General features: G+C 34.2%; 2 long non-coding RNA genes across 3 annotated transcripts in view; one reads left to right on the forward strand and one right to left on the reverse strand.

Moving 5' to 3' along the window:
• LOC145277846 (uncharacterized) overlaps positions 1-801 on the reverse strand; it is a 35,175-nt gene extending 34,374 nt beyond the window's left edge. Inside the window, exon 1 of the long non-coding RNA XR_013868223.1 lies at positions 471-801. This is a non-coding gene — a long non-coding RNA (uncharacterized LOC145277846). The remainder of the gene's footprint in view (positions 1-470) is intronic.
• LOC145277847 (uncharacterized) overlaps positions 1-12,652 on the forward strand; it is a 315,647-nt gene that overhangs the window by 43,082 nt on the left and 259,913 nt on the right. Inside the window, exon 1 of one of the 2 annotated variants that reach the window (XR_013868225.1) lies at positions 3,540-5,914. The exons of the other annotated variant lie outside the window; for it this stretch is intronic. This is a non-coding gene — a long non-coding RNA (uncharacterized LOC145277847). Of the gene's footprint in view, positions 1-3,539; positions 5,915-12,652 lie in introns of those variants that run through there. 2 annotated transcript variants of the gene reach the window in all.

Consider the following 12,652-nt stretch of genomic DNA (forward strand, 5'->3'; position numbering starts at 1 on the left):
TAGAGAGAGAGAGAGAGAGAGAGAGAGAGAGAAAGAGAGAGAGACAAAGAGGGGGGAAGAGAGAGAAATTAGAGTTTTCGACCGTTTAATTATTTATACAGATAAACAGTGTAGCAAACATATCTTGAAATAAAAATAAAATAGAAAATTGATTCACCAGTAAAAAACCACAAAACATAAAACCATCCCCACTTCACCCACAAAAAAAGTTCGATTAAAAGATGGCGATAGTTTAAAAAAAAAATACAGAATATCTATCTTTCTTCCACCCGCTCTTTCTCTCTCCCCGCCCTTTTCATATATATATATATATATATATATATATATATATATATATATATATATATATATATGGGGACTTCACTTTTATTTAAACAATATCGTCTGAAGAGATTTTTAGTTATTTATGACTGGCTGACCGAAACATGCACATGACTGCTTATGCAAAACAAATAAAAAGTATATTTTACCTTAATTCGGATTGAGCAGTCTTGCATTAACCTCATTTCATCTCTGGAAAATATTAACTTGGAATCGCATATACGTCTATAATATAAAGCTGTGTGTGTGTGTATGTGTGTGTGTGTGTGTGTGTGTGTGTGTGTGTGTGTGGGTGTGGTCACGAATAGGCTCCTATATGGTTGAGTATTTTAAAAAACTGATTACATATAATGATAGAAGATGTATCGAGACACAGGAATGGGTACGTTTGATCCTGCAGAACGGTGTTTCATTAAAATTGTGGGGTCTGCGTTCGCGCCTGGTCCACAAAGTATGAAAATAAAAACTTTAAAAATTAAAGAAAAACGTTTACAAGTGTTTTTGATATAGATGTACATAAGAATACTTTGATAAGTATGTTTTAACTTAAATAGGGATGGTATAATAAAATTGTGGGGTCTGCGTTCGCGCCTGGCCTCCATAGAATGGAAATAGGCACAAACTTTAATAAAGACTTTTCATATCTATCTGCGTAAGTATATTTTGATAATTATGTTTCAGTTTGAAGAAATATGGTATAATAAAATTATGGGGGTGTTCGTTCGCGCCTGACCTCCATAGAATGAAAATATGTCACAAAGTTTAACAAGGTTTTTCAATATAGATCCACAGAATATTGTGATAAGTGTTTCAGTGTTAACAGGTATGGTATAATAAATTATGGGGTTTATCTATTTTATTTTTACTTTCATCATATTTTGCTTTGGTTTTGATACCCCCAAATTCGAAGCTATCTCTTTACAACCTTTCCTTTTCATAACCTATCACACTTTCATAAATCAGAGTCCATTTTAACCCAGTCAACGACAGGTACTTTTGCTAGTATGTATATATATATATATATATATATATATATATATATATATATATATATATATATATATATATATATATATATAAAATATTTGGATTACATAAATTCTCCTCTGGACCAAAATGCTGTAGATTTTCAAATAGAGATGTCACATAAAAAGTCAATACATCTACCCTGATAGCCACTATCTTATGCAGTTCACGATCACAATTTCTGCCACATTCACTCGTGATAATAAAATGCTACATTCCATCCGATGAGCAACACCATCACAATCACCACATCTACAGAGGAAGGAGTTCATATTTTTCTCTCTGATTATTTAGTCCCAACACCGCTACCAGTTGACCAATTCTACATTTTCCAACGCTACTGTGATTGCATCGCCCATAACTCGCTATCAGCTACATAGAACAAAACATAATCTTACAAATTTCCGATCCAAACATCATAAATGCTCCCCTGGAAAAGTCCTCCCACTGCGATTGGCTTCAACCTGCCTATTCCCTTATTCCGGAATGGAGATATTCCACATAAATGAACGTTTTCCAAGCATTAAAGCCTGGCGTCGCTATGCGACATCTTCCCCCGCTGATGCTTCTTATTCAAAAACCACATCTGCCGTTTGTAAATACACAGGACATATAAATATAGACATTTTGAACTCTTGACCTGACCCACTGGAGACATCAAGTCTCATATGGGCATTTCTCTCAGAAGCATAATAGTGCTAGTAGAAATAGAACGTTTTCCAAAAGGAAATTCCATAAACCTTTAACTAAAAAACTTTAATATAAAAATATCTGAAGAGAGCTAAACAAGGCTCGAAACGCGTTATAAAAATATATATAGTTATACACATACATAACTGTTTCGCTGTATCACAGCTCATCAGTGCGGCTAAACAAGCAACTAGTTCAAGCCAGGATCGAAACTCGACCACCCAAACGATAGTCAGAGCTTTTAACCATTGTACTATTCGGCTGCTGCTATGCGGGTTGTGAATTAACAATGTTTTGACATTGTCCAAATGTCTAAACTCAATTTGTTTACACAAAGAGCATCGCTTAACACGCTAATGGTAGTTTGTATATTACTTCCCAATATGCTCAATCCAAGATACGAGTGGTATTCACCAGGCATTTCGAAATATCGAAAGGTTTTTTGAAGAAAAATAATTTCAAATATTGCTATTATATATAAAAATAAGTTGAAAATAAATTTGTTATATGAGGTCAAGTAAATAAAAAATCATAGTTTGTGTTACTAAAAATCAAAATATTCTTATAGCCAGCTATAAAACGACAAACAAATTAAACGAATCGAAAATTTAAAAAAAAAATGTGAATTATTATAAATCTTAATAAAAATAATTATTTAAATTTTAAAACCTTTTTAATACTTTTTTCGTTGATATAATCGTTGTTTATTTTTACTTTTATTTTATTAAACACACAAAAAATAATAATATAAGAATTTAATTTATTTACGTTACGTACGTCATTCCATCGTCCGCCTGCAGCCTTCACTTTCTGTAACAGGAAATTTTCCTCTGTAGCTTGCTTAGCTTCTTCAGGTGTGATGGATTTAAGTATTGCGTTTTGAACCACATACCTTGTGTAGAGTTCTGCTGCATTGTATTTTGCAAGTGGTATGAGTGACGACTGAGATAGTTTGTAGGGTCAGATCATCTTTCCTAGGCTGGTATATCAGACTGTATTGATAAGGCATGAGACGCAGACACCAGCGTCCATGTCGATGTTGGTTTGAAACTCTTCACACCCTAAGAAGTAATCGGTGGTCAATGGTTATGGTGAACGTTTCTCCATATAAATATGAGATGGAAATGTTCAGCTGCATGCAATGTGTTGACTACTGCGATTACAAAACTCCAAATCGAAATAATCCATTATAAACAAAGCACTGGTAATGCTATTATATTACAAAGCACTGGTAATGCTACTATTTAACCAGTAGCTAAAGAATGAAAGAGATCAAGAGTGATACGATGGTAAACAAAACGAGAATACTTTAGCAGTCTCTTTTAACTGACTTTGTAAACTTCAGAATTAAACTGCTTGAATTAAAATAGCTCAATGGTTGACCAGACGAGTCATTAATTTATTTATTAAAAATCATAAATTTTTACTTACAATATATCTTAATAACATTGTACGTTTTATTTAATTATCTCTAATACTTGTTCAGTCTAATAATACCAAAATCAAGAATATAACTGACAGCTATTCGTATTCTATGCCGTTTCACTGGTTCTTTTTCGCAAATTTTTCCCCGTTTTTCTTATCACTTATTGCAATTTATATTTTATGCATATATGTCCTATTCTATCACACTTGCTGGGTGAATATTAATAGACTGGGCTGATGTTCAGGAGATATAGAGAAAATTATAAGTTATTTTGAGGATATGTAACTATTCTTTCACCTTTTGGCCAGGAGCAAAATGTTTATGTTCGACGTTTTATATTTTCTGTGTCAGTGAAGGAGAAATCCTTCTACACTAAGACAGTTTTATTATTATTCCAATCTTTTGGGAGAGCTGGATTTTCTCCACATTAATAACCGACATTGTATCTAGCTCTGCTTTCGTGGGGAGGCAGTTAAACAGAAACTATAAAAGTTTGATTTACACAAAGATCACTCATTCACATGCACAAATGTCGACATATCCAAAGACTAGCATTGTTTTATTCATATCATTTGTAACAATCGTCAGCCGTTGGTCTTATGCCCTACTTCATCGCCATGGAGACGAAGCAGATGTGTTTCTAATAGTGATAATTATTTCCCGCTGCCTTTTCACTTCAGTGACGAAGCCGTGTCAAGCATCCGCAAACACTCGTGTTCTTTTTTGCGACGCAAATAATGAGTCCCCATCACCTTTCTAGTCTCTCTCTCTCTTCCTTTTCCTTTCTAGTCTCTCTCTCTCTTCCTTTTCCGATGCCACAAATTACAGGATGTTTAAGATTAAATAAGCTTAAAACAACTTTTTTTCGACCGCTCCTCAAAATAAATACACTTATGAAACACAAGTAAAATTTATTGGCGACTGTATATTATGTACTACACTGCCTTTGTTGTTAATGCTTATGTTGCGTAAATAAGCGATTAAATAAACGATTTATTTAATCCGCGGGATTGGAAATAAATATAGAATACTACAAAGTAAAAAAAAAAAATGAGACAAATATAGCAATGGCAAACAAAGATGACAAACGCAAGAGTTAAAATTGTAGCTAACAAAAAACTGAATTATCGGGCCACAAAACTTTGTGTACAGAATGTGATCCAGTCTCTGTTACGCTAGAGCAAAGGGGTGTGGCCGTGTCGTGCCAACACACTAAATGAAAATTATTTTAATAAACAAATATGGATATAATTAATAAAACCAAACGTATGCATAAACTTTTCTTTGAACTGAATCAGGTTAATAAACATTTTATTGTTAATCAATTGTAAGACTTTCAATGGAATAAGATTTTCAATATAAAAATTGTAAATTCACTTTACATTTCAATCTTTCAACTCTTTTTTTCAAAACTCAGCATAAACTATACACACAATATTTTGGTTGATTACATAATCTGCTGGGTGGGGGATTCTAGGAAGAACGAATCCTGGTGGAGTTCTAAAAAAAAAAAAAAAAAAAAAAAAAAAAAAAAAACGAGGGGACGCATTCTTTGGATTCGTTAAAATCACTTTTAATAACTTAGCCAGAATGGAATCCACGAGTAGCCGTGGCGGAGAAAATACTTTGGCTTACATTTGGCCTCTTTCGTACGAACATGCGACTTTCATACACGTTTCAGCAAATTTTAGCAATAAACCACCCATACTAGCATTTTTATCACGATTAGAATCGCGTGAAAAAAACATTTGTTTCGCTTCGACAAAATAAACTTATCTGGAACGATACTAGTTGCCATCACAGTGACAACCCCTCATCTTTTTTGCCGTAGAAATATCGCTTAATCGTTTATTCATTAGAACGGCCATGAAGTCTAGGAAACACAGGAAATCCAGCATTTCAACAAAATCCGCCACAAACGTAAAGTCGTTAAAGAACAGCGAATTTCAAACACGTCTTCAGGATAGAGAGATATGGAAATATCCTGAAACTTGCAGCTAAGGAGCTGTTTAAGCGAATCGTAAATCCACCACCAAATCCTTATAAAATGTATTTCGAGTTTGAGGAAATCTCTAAACCACGAAAGTTTTTCTCGCTTTGGTGCACATCAGTACTTAGTCTCACGGTGAGACTTATGTTTATGGCAGGTGCTCATAATATTGCCCATGCGAGGACTTAGTGCAGTTAAATGGACTGGTAAACAGCAAAACAAAATAAATACAATACGCAAAAGTTCAGCTAGAATTTGTCACTGTCAACTTTCTCTCCCAACTTTCAGCACGTGTTCTCCCCACTGCCTCTGCCAACAGGCATTTTATTAGCAAACTGACCCCATTCCATTTGCATACGTGTGCAGTGGAAGACGAGATCTCGTGAGATTCCACGAGACTACACCTTATAAATCCATGGCTGCCATCTATAATTTCTCTTTCTCTCAGATCCCATCCGAAGGTAAGTTGCATGAACGCACGATACACACACACGCGGGCGCTTTCTTCTTTGATTATTACATTCAACTCTACACTTTGAAAAGCCAATCCCTTAGCAAGCCTTGCCTTGTATGGTAAGACTTTCTCAAGTCTCCTTTGCATGGGCGCTGAACACAGACTTAACTGCACATCATTAATTATCACTTCATGAAAAGAAGTGAACAGAGGTCGAGTCTTCTTTGTGCTAGCGCACGAAAAACTCGCTAAACTGTAAACCTGTACCAGGCGGTTGCATATTTAGTGTGTTTCATGTTTTTAATGCATGCGAATGAAAGATTTTCTGCGAATTTGAGATGTTTGACTAAGAGAAAAACCACAGAAGATATTTGGAAATATATCTGATTTGGAGTTTTGACCACCCAGAATCTAATTTCTTCTTGGAAACGAAATTTCACGTTTGTTTTTAAACGAAACTTCACGTTGAAAGATGAAACACTGACAAAGTAATGTATCTTGTTGTGATTATAACCCACTTGAGATGTTCTAAAAGTTGCGATCATCCCAAATGGTGGCATTGCCTGATTAGTGCATTTTTTAATGTTCAGAGATTGTCATCTAATTGTCTCAAATCCTCTTTCTGTTGTAATCAGTGATATCTATATATCCAAAAAGAGAGACGTAAGAGGTCACCCAGTTTTTTTCTGGAGTATGACGGCCAGTTAACATGGTCTGTTTGTGTTCGATTGAACTTGTGTTTTGATTTGGTCGGGCTAAGAATTCTCATTTGCAAGAAATTTCAGTTAAAAAAATCGAGTATCATTGCAATCTCTAACCCCCCCCCAAAAAAAAAACATTTGCCACTTGTTTTAAATGGATGGTGCAATTTTATTTGGAGGAGAATTACTTCTGTTACAACATTGACTGAGACCACACAAATTGCGATCAGTGTCGGAATTGAACCAACACAACGAGCAAATGATTTCGACCTGTGCGGTGAACGCACACAGAGCACATTAATAAGATGTTATTAACAAAATCTATATAGATACTAGTGGAATAACCTTCTTGTATTTGTTATCAATCATTATTAATCGTTACTAACTGTTATTCATGAGAAGCTATTTGAAAAAGTCACCTGGAATTAATTCGTCAAAATCATTTTACTGCTTCAAAAGATTTAAACGTCCTAAATACATTGATATAAATAATTCGGACTAATATTTTCATGTTATTTTTACAACATTTCTCCAGCCTTCTTCAGGTGCACTTTGTCGAACTCGATAATCTTTATGCTGAACTTAGAAATCGTTTTATAAAATTTCGAACTGAATTTTAATCCACCGAGGTAGATTGTTTTGGTTCCATCAGTCATAAACGGATAGTAAGGTTTATTTCATTCTTAGTATCGTCTGTAATGAGAATCAAACAGTTAACCTCCAGAAAACTGTCAATTAAAACTGATTTTTAATTTTCATCCGTTGCTCAACGTAGCTAAGCCGAGAACAGTAGTTTGAATAATCTAAATAATCCAAAGTATCAATTCTTAACTAAACAATTCTGAAACATTCATATCCTTGAAACTAATTTGGGTATAGTTGTTTGTAATCTATTATATATATATATATATATATATATATATATATATATATATATATATATATATATATAAAGCAAAACGTGTGTGTGTCTATGCGTTTGTATATCTGCCAAAACTTTCGACACACGCAATGAACATTGACAAAATTGATATCATTAGAAAATCGATTTCTCTGACGGCAAATATCCAAAAATTGGTCAAAAATATTTGACCGTTAACTGGGCTGTTTTTTTTTTTTTTTTTTTTTTGCAAGAAGGGATCAATTTTTGCGTCGACATTTTTGCAATTCATTCATTCCTAGCGATCTCAAAGTATGTTTAAAAGACGTTTTATCAAAGGCTTATGACGTCATAAATTCGCCGCGGGTGAGACGGCTAACGCGTTTGCTTTTTTTCATCTCCTTTTCCCCTTTCGCGTTACAAGATCGAGTCTGGCTATTTCGATTAATTTTTGTTTTTTTTTTCGCTCGCACGGGCACTCGTTATTATTTTAGTGGTTTTTTTATGACTAGAGGGAGGTTTCTAAATAGCCTTACTATACCACCTCTTCACCCGAGCAATGCCGGATACCCATGCTAGTTTACAATAAAGTTCAATTGTTTACAACACTGACATAAAATGAATTGATTACAATAGTTGTTTAAAATAAATTATTAAGCTTGGTCGTTTGAAATTCTCACGATATTCTGGTGTGAAAAGTATTTTTGATTGTACAGTCGTATAGAATAGATTGTTTAAAATAAACCCTTTAAAATAAATATGTTTAAACTGTCGAAAATACAATCGTCCATCTTGACTCCGTGTAGATTAAGCTAATGAACGAGGGAGCAAAAGAAAATGTCATTCGCGACCCTCTCCAAGTTTGAATTAACTAACAATATTATCTGCTTCTGAGCGGGTATGAAGTTCATTGTTGAATAATAGTAATAAGAATTGTAATAAAGGTGTAAGCGGTTATTTTTGTAAATAAGAACATTCTATCTTCACTCGATTCAGTCATTCCATCTCAGATATGTCACCCTATTACATAACGAAAAATCGGGTAGCGGGAATGATTGATCGGTCCGAGTTGAGAAGTATAAGCTCAGTGGATAAACAGGTTAAGAATGTCATATGATTTCTGGGAAAAAGTGATTTCCGTTTTTTTTTCTTTTCGGTCAAACCCTCGTGTTGCGTTTTTTATTCTTACTAAATCGTTTTTATGCATTCTTATCTAACCGTGCATTTCTAACTGCTTATTTACCGGACTGTTGTCCTTTGATCCCTTAATGTCTACTCACTTAAAGACTCGTGAATCGTCTAGTTTTTGTGTGTGCTTGTCAGAACATATAATAAGTGAAACGAAGACGACATACCTGCCTACTGTTAGCCGCCTCTGTCTTTTGGCCTGGGAGATTCGTCAATCATCTTGGGTGGAGCCGGACCTGTTTAAAGGAAACGCTTCAAGACAGAGACCCAAGACGAATGTGTTTTTATATTATTTTATTCACTCCTCAGGAATCTCATCACAGCAGAACTGAAGTGAATCTTGGCATGTAGGTTTTCTATTTGAGATTGTCACCTCTCCCATAGGGAGACCTTCTCAACCCATCTTGCTTATTCGGCATCTCAAATCCAACTCACTAAACTTTACTCAGTTTATTCAAATCGGAACACCTGACATGTCACGTCCGATTCCCATTCGGATATTTCCGGTGCAAACTGACCGGTCAACTAAGTTTGATACATGTTGCAACATGACTCTTTGATCCTTTCTACACCTGCATGCTTGCTTAACTTATTGTTCCCCACGATTCAATCTTTGTTATTTAGACAGATAGATAATTAGATAGATAGATAGATAGATAGATAGATAACTTCTAACTGGTGTTGCCTAACATCCCATCCCCTCTTTTTTATCAAATGTATGGCGACACACGAACGGGATATTCATGCAAAATATTTTCGTCTCCGAAAACCCCCGTAGGGATGGATTGGTATACAATGTGAGCTAACATAACATGGTGACAAAATCCCCCCTCTCTCTCTCTCTCGCTCTCTCTCCTTCTCTAACATTGTAACCCACGTTAAGTTATATTTATCACTATATGCTGTAATTTGCCATTCTGTCTAAACTAATAAAATCTCAAAAAGTCGCCTCGTGTGTTCGTATCAATTGATGTGACGACAGTGCAAGGAGTACTGACCGTAGTATGTGTAAAGGTATTATACACGCTTCAGCGATGGGACATCGCAACAGCGCCTTTCTTTACACCATCTAACAACAGACAAAAAAAAAAAGCGGACAAAAAATTACAAAAAAAACAAAAAAACAAAACGAAAAAGAATTCTTCTTAATCCTGAATGTGAACAAAAAAGTCAAAAGCCAGATATATCTTTGGTTGATCGCAAATAATCTAAATACATTTTTCTAATACACGTATCTAAAGTGAATTGTTTACAATATACCCGTAGTCTTTCAAATACAATCGTCTGAAATTAAAATCATGAAAACTGAAGCAGTAAAATTGCAAGTTTTTTTTTGTGTGTGTGACATCACCATAAAGTGTCACCACACCAAATAAGTGGGGAGGGTCAAGGAGGATTGAAAGACTGAGGAGAGAAAGTACTAGCAAAACATCTGCTGGTTGAGTGCAAAGATGACTGGGACCTTAGGGAAGTTTATTGCCACCCAAATTCCATTGAAGATCATTGGTTCCTTACCAATATAAGTCAAAATCAATGGTAAGCGGCAATTTCGATAACGCAAATTCTTAGCTAGAAACACACCGATAGACCATCACAATTTAAAGAAAGTTTATCTTCGTAATGCTGGGACGTTATACGAAGAGTAAGCTTGCCACCCTAGTCCTAGCAGAATTTCTTCTCGTCTCATCTAATAAGAATTAGAACTTCCTCACCTTGATTTCGTATTTAATATTTTTGAATTTCTTAATTTTCGTTATGTGATGTTATTGGACTTTGGCAGTAGCAGTTAGGCCTTGCAATTCTTGTGCAAGGAGTAGCGAAAATCCTCTGTTATCATTTTCTTTATATTTTGCGATGCCCATCGCTCTCGACAAGGTCGTACTGTATGTATTTGTCAAACCTTTTTTGCAACCTCAATGAATTCCGTTGTAGAGACAGTCAGCATGTTATGACCCCTTCCTGCTAGCCACTTCTTCCACATATTTATGGCGTTAGATCATCTACAAATGCCGTCGTATATGCCGTAAAAAGGAGACAAATTAACCCAACCGTGGTTGTATAACTATTATATTAAATGTGGATTAATCGATCTTACGTACATAAAATACATAAATGTACGTTAGTATTGGAATTGAGTTAGATTCGAAAATAATATGTTTTGATTTTTCTAATTATCCGTAATTTTTAATTAACTGAACCAAGTCATCCCCTCTTCTCTCTAGGCTATGTATGTATTTCTCTCACTTCCTCACTTTATTTTGATTAAACTATCCCCTAATATTTCTTAACGTCTATGTGAGCATTTAGAAAAAGAGTGATGTGTAAGCCATAAACACATTTGTAAATCAGATGGTAAAATAATAAATCCTTTTGCTTCTATATAGAATAATGAAGTAGAATATTTCTATAATAATAAAAATAAGACCACTAGTAACAACACTGAATAACTTTGAAAAAAGAATGGGAGAGATTGGAATCAAAGGGATGATTACTACAACGATAATAATAATAACAACAATAATAATAATAATAATAATAATAATAATAATAATAATAATAATAATAATAATAATAATAATAAAAACTGCAGAAATATTAAGGAAACCCCTTGAATGCAGGGACTACCACACACCAACTACACACAAACTGGGCACAGAAAAAAACGGCTACAGATGTAAAACATAAATGAACATCACATGGAATGATGAAAATTGAAGGAAAATTGTAAGTTTTTTTGTGTGTGACGTCACCATAAAGTGTCACCACACCAAATAAGTGGGGGGGGGGGGGAAGGAGGATTGAAAGACCGAGGAGAGAAAATACTAGCAAAACATCTGCTGGTTGAGTACAAAGACGACTGGGACCTTGGAGAGGATTATTGCCACCCAAATTCCATTGAAGACCAATAGTTGCTACCAACGACAATTCAGTGGTAAGCGGCAATTTCGATAACGCAAATCCTTTTGCAAAGGTTATCTAAAGAGGTGGAGAGTATGGGGGGATTTGTTGTCACTCCCAAGAACACCACAAGTTCTCAAAGAAAAATATTTTTATGATGGCGCGTGCGATTACTACTAGTGACTAAATAATAATAATAATAATAATAATAATAATAATAATAATAATAATAATAATTATAATAATTATAATAATAATAATTATAATAATAATTATAATAATTATAATAATAATTATAATAATAATATAATAATAATAATAATAATAATAATTATAATAATTATAATAATAATAATAATTATAATAATAATTATAATAATAATAATAATAATAATAATAATAATAATAATAATAATAATAATAATAATAATAATTGAAAATCCACTGATCGGAGCAGCAACAACAGTTGCAACTTAGAAAGAAAACGAAACAGTTTCTTTATTTTGAGGTGAGATGGTTCGATTTTCAGTATTTAACTAACGAAAACAAAAATGTCATTTTTACTAGGAACAAAGTGTAGTATCTGTTTCTTCGCTCTGCTCAGTCTGTGCTGTGCACAGTTTGTAAAGAAATCCTTCTAGACTCAGGCATTTTTTTTTATATTTTTGTTCCAATCCAGAATACCATTTTAGGCTAGAAGTACTGAATTTCCCCACATTAAAAACTGACCTTGTAGAAAGGGAAGCATAGGAATAAAAATGTTATTTTATTCTAAGGTCAACTTAACACAGTAGACATTACGTCCCGGAATGACCAGACATTTCTTTCTTTTCCTTTCTTTTCCTTTTATTGTTCATACTGGTTTCTGTTGCTTTGTTTACTGGGTGTTATCGATGTGTTCGGTCTGCTACACGACATAAATCAGATTTTGTCATAACCCGCACACACACACACACACACACACACACACACACACACACACACACACACAGTATAAAAATATATGTATGGCAGATAAGCTACACAGAAGCTCCCATGTGTCATTGCTGCATGAAAGGCAACATGTGTGAATTTATTG

Source organism: Euprymna scolopes, chromosome 6 (genome assembly GCF_053919585.1).
Source record: "Euprymna scolopes isolate OS-2025 chromosome 6, ASM5391958v1, whole genome shotgun sequence".
Classification (NCBI taxonomy): Eukaryota; Metazoa; Mollusca; class Cephalopoda; order Sepiida; family Sepiolidae; genus Euprymna; species Euprymna scolopes.